A 14,164-nucleotide genomic window follows, 5' to 3' on the forward strand; every position below is an offset into this window, starting at 1 on the left:
CTCTCAGAGCCTCGGATATGTTCATACACCAATGTGCTGGTGGTAAGCTGTTAGCCCCTGTTGAGTCTTTGGATGCTTTGTGAGACATGGCTCTTCCAGGGTAAAGCCCCTGATCAGAAGGACAAGTGGTTTTCTCTTGTTTGGACTCTAGATGGTCTCTGGATTCTCTAGCCTGGCATGTACCCCCAACTCCTCATCCCTTGCTTATACTGCTATACCAACTGGTAACAGGGAATTGGGGATATGGACTTCCCTCTGCTAGGGCATTTCTGCTTCCTACAGGATGGTGTGATGTCTCCATGGTGGCTATAGTTTCTCACCATCTTTTTGCTAAGGAAACAATCTACCACAGCATCTGTGTGCTATCTTTCTGATAACTGTCTCCTGGTGGACATAACAGTCCTACTGCTTTTCCAACAAGCACACCTCCTGAGACTCTTAGATGGGACTTAATTCTTTGAAGATGCATGCTATTTGTGGTGGGTAAGGACCTCACTCAGAAGTTGGTGGAGGCAGAGAGAGGGTGGCTGAATTAATAGGAGTTGGATCCAGACTATGCCTCTTGTCTAGCAAGTGCTTCCGCCTTGATTCTGGCTAATGAATTAATAAACATGAGAAGCCTTCCCTTTGTGCTGATGTTACTCTCTGTGTCCTGTGCTTATATAGAGGTACAGGATTTGCCTTTGTTCAATAAATGCACTTCCTTCTATGCAGAACCTTGGAGAACCTAGACTTATGAATCTTTTACTTGTGTTTTCTTGTGTGGAACTCTAGGCACTCCTCAGTGACAACCGGGTGATTCTTTAACTGTCCCTTTGTTATTGCTAAGCGGGTTCCTTTTTTTAATTTAATTTTATTTTATTAATTACACTTTATTTACTTTGTATCCCCCCATAAGTCCCCCTCTTCCCCTTCCAATACTAACCTCCTTCCCCCTTCTTCACGCATGCCCCTCCCCAAGTCCACTGATAGGGAAGGTCCTCCTCTCCTTCCTTCTGATTTTAGTCTATCAGATCACATCAGGAGTGGCTGCATTGTCATATTCTGTGGCCTGGTAAGGCTGGTCCCCCCTCAGGAGGAGGTGATCAAAGAGCAGGCCAATCAGATTATGTCAGAGGCAGTCCCTCTTCCCATTCCCATGTAACCCACTTGGACACTAAACTGCCATGGGCTACATCTGTGCTGGGGTTCTAGGTTATCTCCATGACTGGTACTTGGTTGGAGTTTATAACAGGATAAACCTACTAAAATCTGCACATCTAAAGAAACTAATCAAGAGAGAGGACCCTGACTAAAACGCTCAATCCCCATCCCAAAAGGCAAAGAGGATGGACATCAGAAGAAAACAGGAAATGACCTAGGAACCTGCCACAGAGGGCCTCTGAAAGGCTTTGCCCTGCATACTATCAAAGCAGACGCTGAGACTTATAGCCAACTGTTGGGCAGAGTACATGGAATCTTTTGTAAGAAGTGGGAAATAGTAAGATCTGGAGAGGACAGGAACCCCACAAGGAGAGCAACAGAACCAGAAAATTTGAACACAGGGGTCTTCCCAGAGACTCATACTCCAACCAAGTTCCAGGCTAAGTGTGTTTCATTGAGAAAGAGTTAGTTGGCACTTGTAGGACCTGGAAGGGCTGATATCCTTCTGCAAGGGCATGCTAGATAGGGAGAGGATAGTGTGTGACATTTTAGTGCACTCTTACTGTGTTGTTGTGCCTGGCATTGCATGTATTCCTACAGTTCAATGGTTCTTACTTGTATTAGTCAGTCTCTTATTACTGTGACAAAATACCCAAGACAATTAATACAACAAGAAGAAAGTTTTACCTTCGCTATGGTCTTTGGTGGCTTCAGTGTGTGATCCTGTTGCTTTGGACCAATGGCAGTACACCATGATAGGCAGTGCAGTAGATCGTGTTGGCTGGGAAGCAGAGACATGAAGGGCAGGGTCCCCAGTGATGTAACTCCTTCACTTGGGCACACTTCCCTAAGGTCATGCCACACTTCAGTAGCACCAAGTTGAAGACAAAGCCATTAAAATACCGGGCTTGGGGTGGGGGATGTCCATATCCTAGCATTATATTGCACACTAAGAGACACAAAAATGAAAAACAATGCCTTCTTCATGGCTAATGCATTTAGCACCTAGTGAGGGTTGTTTTTGTGTTGATTCTTCTCTGCATATTACATTCTTAGCTCTCTAGGGGTCCACGCAAGTGGAACATCCCTCATCCTATATATATATTTTTTCAAGCTGAATTGGTTTACTGTGATGATGTTGGATGGATGAACCTGAATAGTATCTTTGTTTCTGCTTTAGATGTTTCTGCTTTAACCACTTGCTTTAGATGACTCAAGTGAAAGAGGAAGAGTATACCACCGTCTCTATTTTAACTGTAGGTCTGTGAGAAGTATTGCCCCTTAGACAAGGCATCTGAACAGCAACCTTAGAGGAAAATTGTATGGTTTAGAAGCGTTCTTGGTGCTGACTTTTCACTTCTGAGAGTTCAGTGGAAAGTGCTGGTTGGTTTGCCTTTAAACTGAGTTGGCCTTCACACTATTACTCCTGTGTCCTGAGGGGAGGGCTATACACTCATTTGCATAACATTTTTATTTAGAAAAGGCAGTGTTTTCTGTAATGAAAAATACTTATTGGCTTGAAGACATGTGTTCATTTTAAATATGTCAAAGTGTTAGATGAATTTTCAAATGTTTTTTTTTTTTTCTTTTTGGCTCTTTTCTTCTTTTCGTCTTACTCTTCTTCTGTTAGTGATGCAAGGAATAAAGACTTGCTCTGTGGGTGCTTTCTGGATTTCGGAGAGCAGAGGATTTTGCTGCAGAACCATGACTGTGGTTTGCCTTTCTGGTCTCTTTCATGCTAAGCATGACAAGCTGCAGATCTTGTGGGGTGAGAAAATAAGACCTTCCAAATCAGTCTCTGCCACCGAGACATGTGTAACTCAAACTGGTTGGCTAGTTTCCTTGTCCCCCCCCATCCCCTCTTCATATTCTGAAATTACCTGGATTATAAAAAAATTTTAAAGACTTAACATTTTATTTATTATTAGTTTTATTATTATCATTATTATGTGTGTATGTGTATCCATATATGTGAGCTACAGGGTGCATGTGGAAATAAGAAAAAAAAATCCTTAGGAATTGGCTCTTTCTTTCTGCTGTGACACTGGGGAATCAAACTTAAGGCCATCAGGTTTCTGTGGTAAGTGCTTTATTCCTGATCCATCTCACTGGCCCTGCGCTGTAGAATTCATGAGATAGTTTGACAAGGAGTAAAAAGATCCCTTGGAGTGCCTGCCATATGGTGGTTTCTTTTTTTTTTCCCCTCCATTACTGTTTTCTACCAGCAAGCTATCAGACTAAACAAAGGAAAGAAAGACACTAGGCACTAGTATGCTACACTAATCCTTGCAGAGCATGTCTGGAAGAAGATAGGCACTGTTTCCCATTGTTTTCACACAGCAGAGACATAGCCAAGGCTACCACCGTAATAGAAAACTGAGAACTTAGTATAGTATTCAGAACCAGTTGGTGGTGCCTTAACACAGGAAAGCAACATTAGGAAATTGATAAAGATCATCTCTTGTATTCATAATTTGCTCCTGTGCAGATGTTATGGACACGGCATTGGAAATGGGTCAGGTAGGCTGAGACAGAAATACTGGGGTGAACAGGACAGGAAAGACTTCAGGTTGAAGGAGAAGCTCTCGAGATCTGTTTGTCTTTCTTGAGAACTTTTGGTAGCATTTTTGAGTGTGGGCCATACTTTGTATCAACTCAGTCACCCTTGCTGGGGACTCAGTGCTCAGCTTCTAATACAGGTGTCTGCTTTATGTGTTTTTTACTTCTCTTCTCCTAGCAGTTACTTGGTTCCATGAAGATCAGATAAAATGATGGCTTCCCTTAACAAATTGTATGCCATCGACATTGTGTATTCGATTAAAATGGGTGTGAAAGTACATCCCTGAGCCTAATGTTTTTGTAACACAGTCAGCAGTAATGTTAAAAAAAAAAAAAACAAGCAATAAGAAAATCAAGGTGATTTACGTAGAACTTAGTGTCTGAGTATCAGGTAAAAAGCTGCACACCTATATAGGTCACTCTAGAGGGTATTTGCACATGGCCTCTTAGGAGCTGAATCAGTAGTTGAGCTAAACTGTGAACAGCATAGCTCTTCTTGTCACGTGTAACATCTAAGAGTCATTAAGAGGTTGCCCTTTGCCCTGCCTTTTTCCTGAGGTGCCTCTCTCCAGGTGGAGCAGGGTACCCTCCCCCTTCCAGTGACTTGATGGGTGGTTTTAGATAGCGAACTTTTCCTTTCTCATTCCATCAGGTTTTATATCCTCAGACTCTATCAGGGTAACAATCACTTATCTGTATCTCTGCCTTCTGCATGTGGACATAAGAGCATTAATCTGAAATTATAGTGCTTGGCATTAACTCTGTAAAGAGGCTTAGAAAACATTAGTCTTTATTGTTATTTAACCATATGATTTTATAAAGTATAGGTTATATGGCAGTGAAGGAAGCAATAGCTTATTTTGAAAATGAAAGCCTGTGAGTGGTATATGTTATCATAGTTTTCATTACACTGGAAACACTGAACTAGTGATTTCATAGGTGCCAAAACATGGCTCCCCTGCTGCCTTGCAGGAGTCTGTGTAAAGCTCTAATAATTGTGCATGGTGCTGTGTATGATGCCCTTTTTAAAACACATATGCAAACTGGCTACAGAAGTTAATCATCAAGAAGTGAAATGAGCCCACATTAGGGTCCAATTAGAAAACATAATTATCAACATACTTGTGATACTTTATTGGGAAAGTGGCTTTATCAGTTTTCATAGCAGTAGAATGTGGCAATGGCTTGGAAGTGTTCCCCAACCTTTACATGTTGAAAACGTATTTCCTAAATTCTTATCTTAGTGGAGAGGTATTTGGGTGGTACCTAAAATTTAAGATAATGAGGGTGTCCCATGCTGGCATTGGTGGCTTCTCAGTAAAGGTAGAAAGATCCTAGTTAGCCTGCAAGTTTTACTTTGTCATGCAATAACATAGGACATAGCTGTATCAGATGCTGAGCAAATGCTGGTGCCATGCTCTGGGCTTCCCTGTCTCCAGAACCATGAGATAAAGAAACCTTTGTAGGTTTCTAATCTATGGCATTTGGTTACAACAATAGAAAGTGGACGAAGACAAGCATATCAGAGTGGCATTTCTTATCAGGTCTAAGCAATAGGAAAGGTGTTTTTGTTTCAGTCTGTGTTCCTTCCAAGGTTATTATGCTGAGAGTGAGGTCAGGTCTTTAATTGCTTATTTAATGGAACGTTGGGAATGAATGTGTTTTATTCTGACCTCAGAATAAAGATTCATCAGACATGACTATCTGCAGGTGCCTCTATCTCCTTGAGAATGGTGAACTTTGTGACTGACCATGGGGTCAGAGACAGCTGCTTCAGTGCATACCGGAAGTATGGTGGAGCAGAGAGCCCAGGCCCTGGGGATATCAGCCAAGAGTGTGGAAACTGGCATGGCTCATGCAGTCTAATGTCTTTGACTATGTCCTCACCTTTATTCCTCACAAATACCTTCTGGGGTCAGTTCTAATTCTATTTTAAAAGTGAGGACTGCAGACTACAGAGGGTTAACTACCATGAACTAGGACAACTAACTTGACCCATTCACCTGTTAATTATGTCAATCTAATCTCATGTTCTCCTCAGGAATTCATGGATAACTTGGAGGGTGGGGAAGCTGAGGAAAGTCCAGAGTCTAAAATGAAAGTCAGGAGATCAGGGAGAAGCAGTGAGACCTCACTCAGGTCCCTGGTGACCTGGGTGACCTAGAAGGAAGGTTTGGTTTACTGTGGGCAGTACTTGGTTCTTGGTGTGGTTGGCTCGGAGTTCACCCCAGTTTGCTCTTTCATTTCCCTGAGAAGGTGTTCACCCTGCTTATCTGGTGTTACTGGTGACAGGGTAGGGGACATAGACTGGGGACTGTTCCATGTACACTCTTTATTCTAGTATACTGTGCAGCCTGCTCTGTGAGAAGTGGGGGTGTCTGAAACTTAAAGTGAACATGAACCCAAGTGTAAATAAAGGAAACAAGAATGGAAAACATGAGTTTCCAGTCAGAGCTGTGCAGAGCTGCTCAAATTTGATCTATGGGCTCATCTGTCCACAGTTAGGTAAGCAGGGCTTTGAGAGTGGATCGCCCCTCCAACAAGTTCAGGACATTGTAGAGACACCCGGGCACACCATTAGGGAAGTTGCTTCCATGAGTAGGAAGCAACTTCTAGACTAGAACAGGCCACCTGAATCATTGAGTGCTTTGCCAACTCAGTAGATCTGCATGTAGGGCCATTATAGTCCCCATTTTGGAGCTGAACATACTGAATCCAGAGAGATTCAGCAGCTGGTTTAGGGAACCAGGAAACAATGCTACATTCCCTTCCTGGGTAGCAATTCTATCATTAATAACACCTGCCCTCTAAGAAGGGTCACCAGCCTTCCCTGGTTCCAGGGCCCCAGGGTCTATCCTTATTTGCAGTGCTAACGGAAGCCACATGCATTTACCCCTGAAGCCAGTGCCAGTGTGCTGGGATTTATTAATCCTGCAAGGGGTCTCAACCATATGACTGATCTCCACCCTCATTTCTCTCAGCACTCCCTATCCTACTTTGTTCCCTCTCTTCAACTGCTTACCCTGCCTACAAGATGTGTAGAGATAGAGATAAAGCAGAGATTGAGGGAATGTCCAACCAATGCCTGGCCCAATCTGAGACCCACCCCATAAGAGAGAGCCAGCCCCTGACACTATTAATGATACTCTGCTATGCTTGCAGACAGGAGCCTATCCTAGGTGTCCTCTGAAAGGCTCCACCCAGAAGCAGATAGAAACAGCTGCTGAAACACATAGCCGAACATTGAGTGAAGCATTGGGAGTCTTATGGAAAAGTAGGGAGAAGGATAGAAGAATTTGGAGGGGACAGGACCTCTACAAGAAGACCAACAGAGCCAACTAAACAGGACCCAGAGGGGCTTACAGAGACTGAAGCACCCACCAAAGACCATGCACTAGGACCCCTACATGGATAGCTAATGGGCAGTTTGGGCTTCATGTGGATGTCCTAGTAAGGGGAATGGGGGCTGTCTCTGTTGCCTGATTTTTTATCACTTCCCCTTGGTGGAGCCGCCTCAACAGACCACAAGCGAGGAGGATGCACTTTTTTGGTAACCCCTAAAAAAAGTCACACAAAACCTCACTATTCCTTAGCACAGAGCCTGCTTTACAGTGTACACAGTGTCACTCCATTGGAGAAAAATGATTTTTCCTTCTCCTACCACATATGTATCAATTATAAATAGTTTTGTGGTTAGGGGTGGGGGTCTGTGCCTTCTTCCCCTCTGCCATGCTGGGATTTTTGTCTGGCTTGAACTTATTCAGGTCATATGCACATGGTCACAGCACTGTTGGGTCTGGAAGGTGTTGTGTTTTGGAGAATGTAATGCCTTCTTTTTTTAAAAAAAATATTATTTCAATTTTTTTCCTTAAAGTTTATTCAACACAACAGTCTCCATCTTCACCGAGATGGCTGACCATGCCCACGATCAAAGCTGCCTCTAAACTGGAATTCCATTGCTGAGCCAGCTCCAGCCTCATGTTTCCTGTCAGTACCAAGGGGCACAGCACTCTGTCTGCCTCTGTCTATGTCAGCCTCCCCTCTTGTGAACCTTGCAGGTCTCTCAGCCTCTGGACCTTTGGGCTGAGGCCTGCTAGTCTCAGTACAGCTGCAGCTCAGGGTGGTGGCAGCATCCCGGAGGTAGGTAGAGGTAATCTTGGAGATACTGGATGCCCTTGTTCATAAGGTACCAATAGAAATGTCTCCAAGCAAACTGCTCCTTCACGGAGCCTCAAGACTTGAGAGACTGCATGGCCTTTATTACATGAAGACTGGGTAAATTCTTGTCTGCCAGCTCTGGGTGTTTGGGTATATGGACATCTTTCTTGGCAACCATCACTCCTTCCTTAAAAAAGACTTCATAGATGGCAATCCGGTTCTTAGGCACCAACATCATGGTGGTTGCAGGATCCGAGGCAGAAGCTGTAATTAATTAAATTTATATCTGGGTCATAGGCCCCTAGTTCCTCTCCTCCCAGATTCACCCTCTCTCCTATATCCCATCTCCTGTATTCCTCAGGATATGGTAGTTCCTTCTACCCAGACACCCCAGCTCATCTATTCACATGAGGACTGGGTTTGTCTTCCTTCCCTGTGGCCTGGTAGGGAAGTCTCATCAGGGGGAAGAGATCAAAAAGCAGGCAACATAGTCCATGTCAGAGATATCCCCCACTTCCCTAACTAGTGGGCTCACATGAAGCCTAAGATGCCCACTGGACTTATCTGCTTAGGCTCTGTGCATTGCAGTATGTCTATCCTGTACTATATGACTAAAATCCACTTATAAGTGACTATAAACCATGTGTGTCTTTCTGGGTCTGTGCTACCTCACTCAGAATGGTCCTTTCTGGTTCCATCCATTTGCCTTCGAATTTCATGACTTCCTTGTTTTGAATAGCTGAGTAGTATTCCATTGTGTAAATGCACCACAGTTTATCTTTTCTTCAGCTGAGGGACATCTAGGTTGTTTCCAGTTTTTGGCTACTGGGAATACAGCTGCTATGAACATATCTGAGCAAATGTCCCTGATGTGTGATGGAGCAGACAACTTTATACCTTCTAGGCAGCCAGGCAATGGGGCCTGACCGCTTGGGACGTTGCTCAGCTACATGACTGCATTTCTCTTGGTGTCCTAAGAGTTCTGAGTCTTGTGTGGTGTGTGTGTGTGCGCGCTCATGTATGTGTGTGTGTGTGTGTGTGTGTGTGTGTGTGTGTGTGTGTGTGTGTGCAGACATGGAAGGTTGTATTGGCTTGTCTTTGAGAGGGCGTGTTATGCAAGTTCATTGCTCTAAGGAAAGAACAGAAAAAGACTACTTGCTCTCCAGTAGAGCCTTCCTCTAGCTGTCTTGGCCACACCATTTGTACCCCTATAAGGAACCATCTATTGAGATGGTTCTTCCTGAATATTGGAACTCTGTTGGGGAGAGCGTGGAGGGGAGTCTTCAGGGGCAAGTGTAGGACATCTGAAATGACAGAAATGAGTCATTATACTGGGATGATTTGATTGGACTGGAGCATTGGAGTCTACTGTATTCTACACAAGCAAGTCCATGCCAACTGTGCGTACAGGTGTGGATTGTCCGGGTTCTTGGCTGCTGTGCAGAAGGCTCCTTGCCTGTATTGTTATTATTGTTATCATTGTTATTACTGGGGTCTGTTTAATGATACTTGATACATTTCACTTGAATTTCATGTAGCTCATGAGTCTTCAGGAAGGTATTTCATTCTCTACTTTCCAGATGGAGAATGGCCAATGTACAGATTAAAGACAGTGAAGTGAGCCAGGCATGATGATTCACATCTATGATTTAAGCACTAGGCTGAAGCAGAAGAGCCAATAGTTCAAGACAAGACTGGTTTACATAGTGAGTTTGTGGGGCAGCCTGGGCTATGGAGGAAGATCCTATCTCCAAAGAAACAAACACCAAATAAATCAAGAGTGATGAAGTAGCCCCACCTTGCTCAGTTATCTGCCTGTGCTTGGTCATAAAACACCTCGGGGCTGATTCTATGTAGGTAACCTCTATGTGTAGATATTTGTTGCTTACTGTAATGAAAGCATGTCTGGTCACACACACACACACACACACACACACACACACACACACACACACACAGTAGCAATCTATTACTGCATATCAGTATCCTAGAACTATGCGGCTCGCATCAGGAACAGCTTTTCTAAATGTAATGTAAGCTCCCCTGTTGTAGCAGGTGCATGTAGTCATTCATATATGTAGCTAGTATATGGTTCTATCTTTGCTAACCTTTGGTGGGATGCCTCAGCTCTTTGCCGTCTTTCTCTGTGTTTGGGTGTCCTATACCTGCAGATGAGAAAGTGACTTGGGAGAATGATGGAGGAAGCTGTAAGGCCTTGTGTGACCTAGCCTATGAAGTTACACACCACAGTTCTGAATTTTATTGGCTAGAAACAAATCACTAACTGCTGGGCGTGGTGGTGGGAGCAATACTATAAAACACTTGTGATCCTATTTTGGAATTTCTATGGAGCAATGAGCTGGATTGTTCTGTTCCAAAGCAACTTTATCAAGCCTCTATTAATGACACCTGCCCAGGGTCCAAAGAGGAGACTTTTATAGCCAAATCCCACTTGAGGTGGATCTGGTGCAAGGTATTCCCATAGCAGAGAATTACATGTTCTTTACATGAGTATGTATTATTGCTTATATAAATGTTCTCAATATGATGAAAACTTGCCTACTATTAATAACAAAGGACAGCAACCCCCTCAGATATTATCAAAGCTCTAAACAAGAAATTATGGACAGGATTGTGCTGGGTGAGTACAAAGGGCTTCAGGAACACTGAAGGTGTTCCTGACCCAATTAGTTCTGCTTAAAGAGTAGGGCAGGTACATCCAGTTTATTCTCATGAAAGGCCATCTCATGAAATGTGATGTGTGTTTCACCACTACAGTCATGATGTATGGTGTTCCTCTTGCAGCCAGAAATTCTGGTCTCACCTCTGCTCTCACTCTCCCTCATTCCTCTGCCTGGTGCTATTGTCAGTCTATATGTGGGTGTGTGCATGTACCATTATGTATAACAGCACTCTGGTTTTGTTATGTTCTTTCACTGAACATAATAGTTTTGATATTTACTCTCGTGGTGTTTCTTGGTTTCTCTTTATTGACAGGCACTGGTCCATGCACTGACTTGCAATAGTTTGTCTAATCACTGTCTTGCTGACAGATATTTGGATGATTTCCAGGTCTTCTATTATAGGGAAAGCTAATGTGACCATTCACATACAAGGTTTGTGTGACACATATTCCCTTTCTTTTGGGTGAATACTTAGGAGAGGAAGGGCTGGATCACATGGTTGGTGTACTTTTAATGTCTAAGGTAATGCTAGAATGTTGTTTATTTCACCAGTATGGACAGGAATTATAGTCGCTGAAAAATTTTTTTTCACCATTTTAAGGTATTTTAAATTTATTGAATTTTATGTGTGTTTTGATTTGCAATGTGATGTATGCTTAGTAGCTTTCTTCAGAAAAGCATAACTGTCCTTATAAGAGTGACTTGTTTGCATGTATGGGCTGTGTGTCAAGTGTGTGAGGCTTAGTTCTCTCCTCCTAGGTATGCCGAGAGTGAAGTATCACTCTTACGTCATGGCTCTAATTCTCAAGTGGCTCAAGTCCTTAAGCCACGATTTCTTCTTTCCAGTTACTAGTATTCCATGTGCTGGCCATCTAGCTGATGATTCGTACACACCTTAACATTAATCTAGCCTCTGCTGTGGCTGGATTTGGTGCTAGGAGTTGATGTGTTGGCTCTTTAGAAGGAGGAGACATCATTGGTTGTCATGCAGGCTGTCTGCTGTTTTGATGGGTGAGACTTGGACAGAGGATGAGCAGTCGAGCCTCAGAGGAGGCCTCTGCTAGGGGAAGTGTCCAGGCTTCCTCAGAAGGCTAGTGCGGACATGCAGGGAGGGACATGTGCCTGACATCTGGAAGACTGACTGTATATCTATATTAAAGTGTCATGCACATATTAAAGACTAGTGATATTATTTTAGTCATTCAGTCCTTCCTAAATTTGAAAAGAGAAGAAAAGACTGATCTTGTGAGAAATGTTACTGGGAAGTAGTCAGGGATGGTAAGGGAGCCCCAGACCGTTCAAGCATGCTGAGGACAGGCTACCATTTAATTTCCGAAAGGCAGCCATGCCCGCCTGTCAGTGCCATTTCTCCTAGTATTTATGTTTATCTGTGTGGCCAAGGGGAAAGTTAAACTGTTTGCTTAACACAACATTTAAAGGAATACTGAGCACAAATTCTCTCATAATGTTATCAGAGTTGTTTTGTTTTGTTTTTTTCTGAAGTGGCCTCCTTGATCTGTGACAATTTATGTTTCATAAGATCTCTTTTGGGAAGATCTTAGTGATGAGGGTCAGAGTGGGGTATTCCATTCTTCTTAATCCCTTGAAAGCAAAGTGTCCTAGAGATCAACAGCCATATTTCCAAGGAAAATATGGTCCTTTGTCTTCTGGTAGCACATGAGGCATATACCATTGTGACTTGCCATTCTATTGTGTGTGTGTTTGATTGTGTTTGTTCGCTGTAAATGTGGACCCTGAACAATCATTGCTTCTCCACTGCAGATGGAGGTCCTTCAAGTTACCATCCTACTTCCTGCACTTTCGGAAGGGGTATCTCCCAACACCATCTTGCTTCTGTACTATTTTTCTTTTCTGTACCCTGTCTGTTTTCCCAGGGTCTTAATAGGGCCATTACACAAGGATGGCAAATAGAAATTTACACAAATAGAAATAGTAAAGCAAGCCAAACAAACAAAAAGATTGAAGAGGGCCTTTAACTGTGAGCACAAAGCAGAGTGTTGTGACTGGGCATCAGTTCTGTCTTAGTATTTCTGACAGGCTGAGCATGAGGGAAACAATAATTTCCATTCTTCCCATTATCGAAAGTAGGACATATTCTGGTTCCTCGGAGGAGGCATCCCTTTCCCTGGCACTAAAAGGTAATTCCTTGCGTTGTTTGTTTGGGGTACTGCACCCGCAATTCACCCTGCGGCTTGCTGGAAATATTATCTCAGAATTTTCAGACCCTGTAGGTACCACCTCCTGCATGTGGAGTGTACAAAGTGGTTGACAGTGTAGTGTCAGTGTGTGTGGAGACGTGCTGCTCTGGGCACAGGACTCGCATAGTATTGCTGTGCTGGGCTCAGTGGCTGGGTGCTGATACTTCTGATAGAAAAGGCATAGGAGCATAAGAGGAGCGAGGAATAGAGCTTCTCTTGACATTTATTTATCTATGGATGGCGAGAAAGTTGGCATTCCATGAAGGGAGGCCACCAGAGAAAATATTTGGGCAGGATCTCTTATAGAGGCCACACAACTGTAGAGCCCATCAGGAGCCCTGGCTAGAAGCACTGGAAGAACATGAGGGATTATCAGGTCCTATCTTAGAGAACTAGTCCTGATAGCAGTGGAGAGGTGCTGGGAAACAAGGGCTTGGGCTGTGGCAGTGGCCTAGAGGGAGGATAAGAGGTTATGTGCTGCCCCTGGAAGGGGATTTAGGATACCTGTCATTGATGGAGCGGAGACCCACTGCATGTGTGCGAATTGGGGAAGGAAAGAGACTTTTGGGTTCTGTATGTTAAAACTTTGTTGGTTATGAGCTTGCAAACACCTTTGCAAACAAGAGACAGTCCATCATACAACAGATGGTCTTCAGAGGACAGGACAGGTCCAAGTCAGCCTCACTCTGAGTCACATAGCCATAGTGATAGAGGCTGGCCTGCAGCCAGAGCTGCTAACTCCCTGGGCCTTGGTGGTTGTCAAAGCAGGTCTGTAATTTCAGCCATCAGTTTGGGGTAAGGATCTAAGTGACAGCTTTCATATGGAGTGAGAATGCAATGGAGGGCTGGTGAGTAGGGCCTGCTTGGAGTGCTCAGTGGGGACCCATGCCTGCAGGGAGTCCGGAGTCCGTGGTCCTGAATGGAACCTGCAGATCACCAAGGGGGCCAGAGACTAACTCTGATTAAAGGTTGCTAAAGCCACAGCAGAAACTGATACTACCTGTCTCGTTTTTTATCACCTATCTATGTGGTAGGTCTCACCTTCCCTCTTCCCTAAGGATACTATGACATGGAGGATTAAGAATTTCCCAGGGCCTGGAGGCTAAGGAGATGGTAATGTTCTTGATGCACAAGTATGAGGACTTAGTTTAAAGCTCTAGTACCCATATTGATAGCTGGGCATGTACACCTGCGACCCTCGTGCAGGTGGGGTAGGAACAGGAGGACACCAGGAACTAACTGGTTAGCTAGTCTTGCATAATCAGTGAGGTTCATTTTCCTTGATAGATCCTGCCTGAAAAAGTGAAAGTAGAGAGTGATGGAAGACACCTGCAAGTTCTGACTTCTGCACATATGCCCATATACCTACATTTACATACCCGTTCAAGTGACGCACACACA

General features: G+C 43.8%; 1 protein-coding gene and 1 pseudogene across 4 annotated transcripts in view; one reads left to right on the forward strand and one right to left on the reverse strand.

Moving 5' to 3' along the window:
• The window catches only part of Cobl (cordon-bleu WH2 repeat protein), a 244,038-nt gene that overhangs the window by 8,953 nt on the left and 220,921 nt on the right, over window positions 1-14,164 (forward strand). The window lies entirely within an intron of this gene.
• On the reverse strand, window positions 7,603-8,098 carry LOC129688886 (40S ribosomal protein S10-like; annotated as a pseudogene).

The sequence above is a fragment of the Psammomys obesus genome, unplaced genomic scaffold (genome assembly GCF_907164565.1).
Source record: "Psammomys obesus unplaced genomic scaffold, mPsaObe1.curated_primary_1811, whole genome shotgun sequence".
Taxonomy (NCBI): Eukaryota; Metazoa; Chordata; class Mammalia; order Rodentia; family Muridae; genus Psammomys; species Psammomys obesus.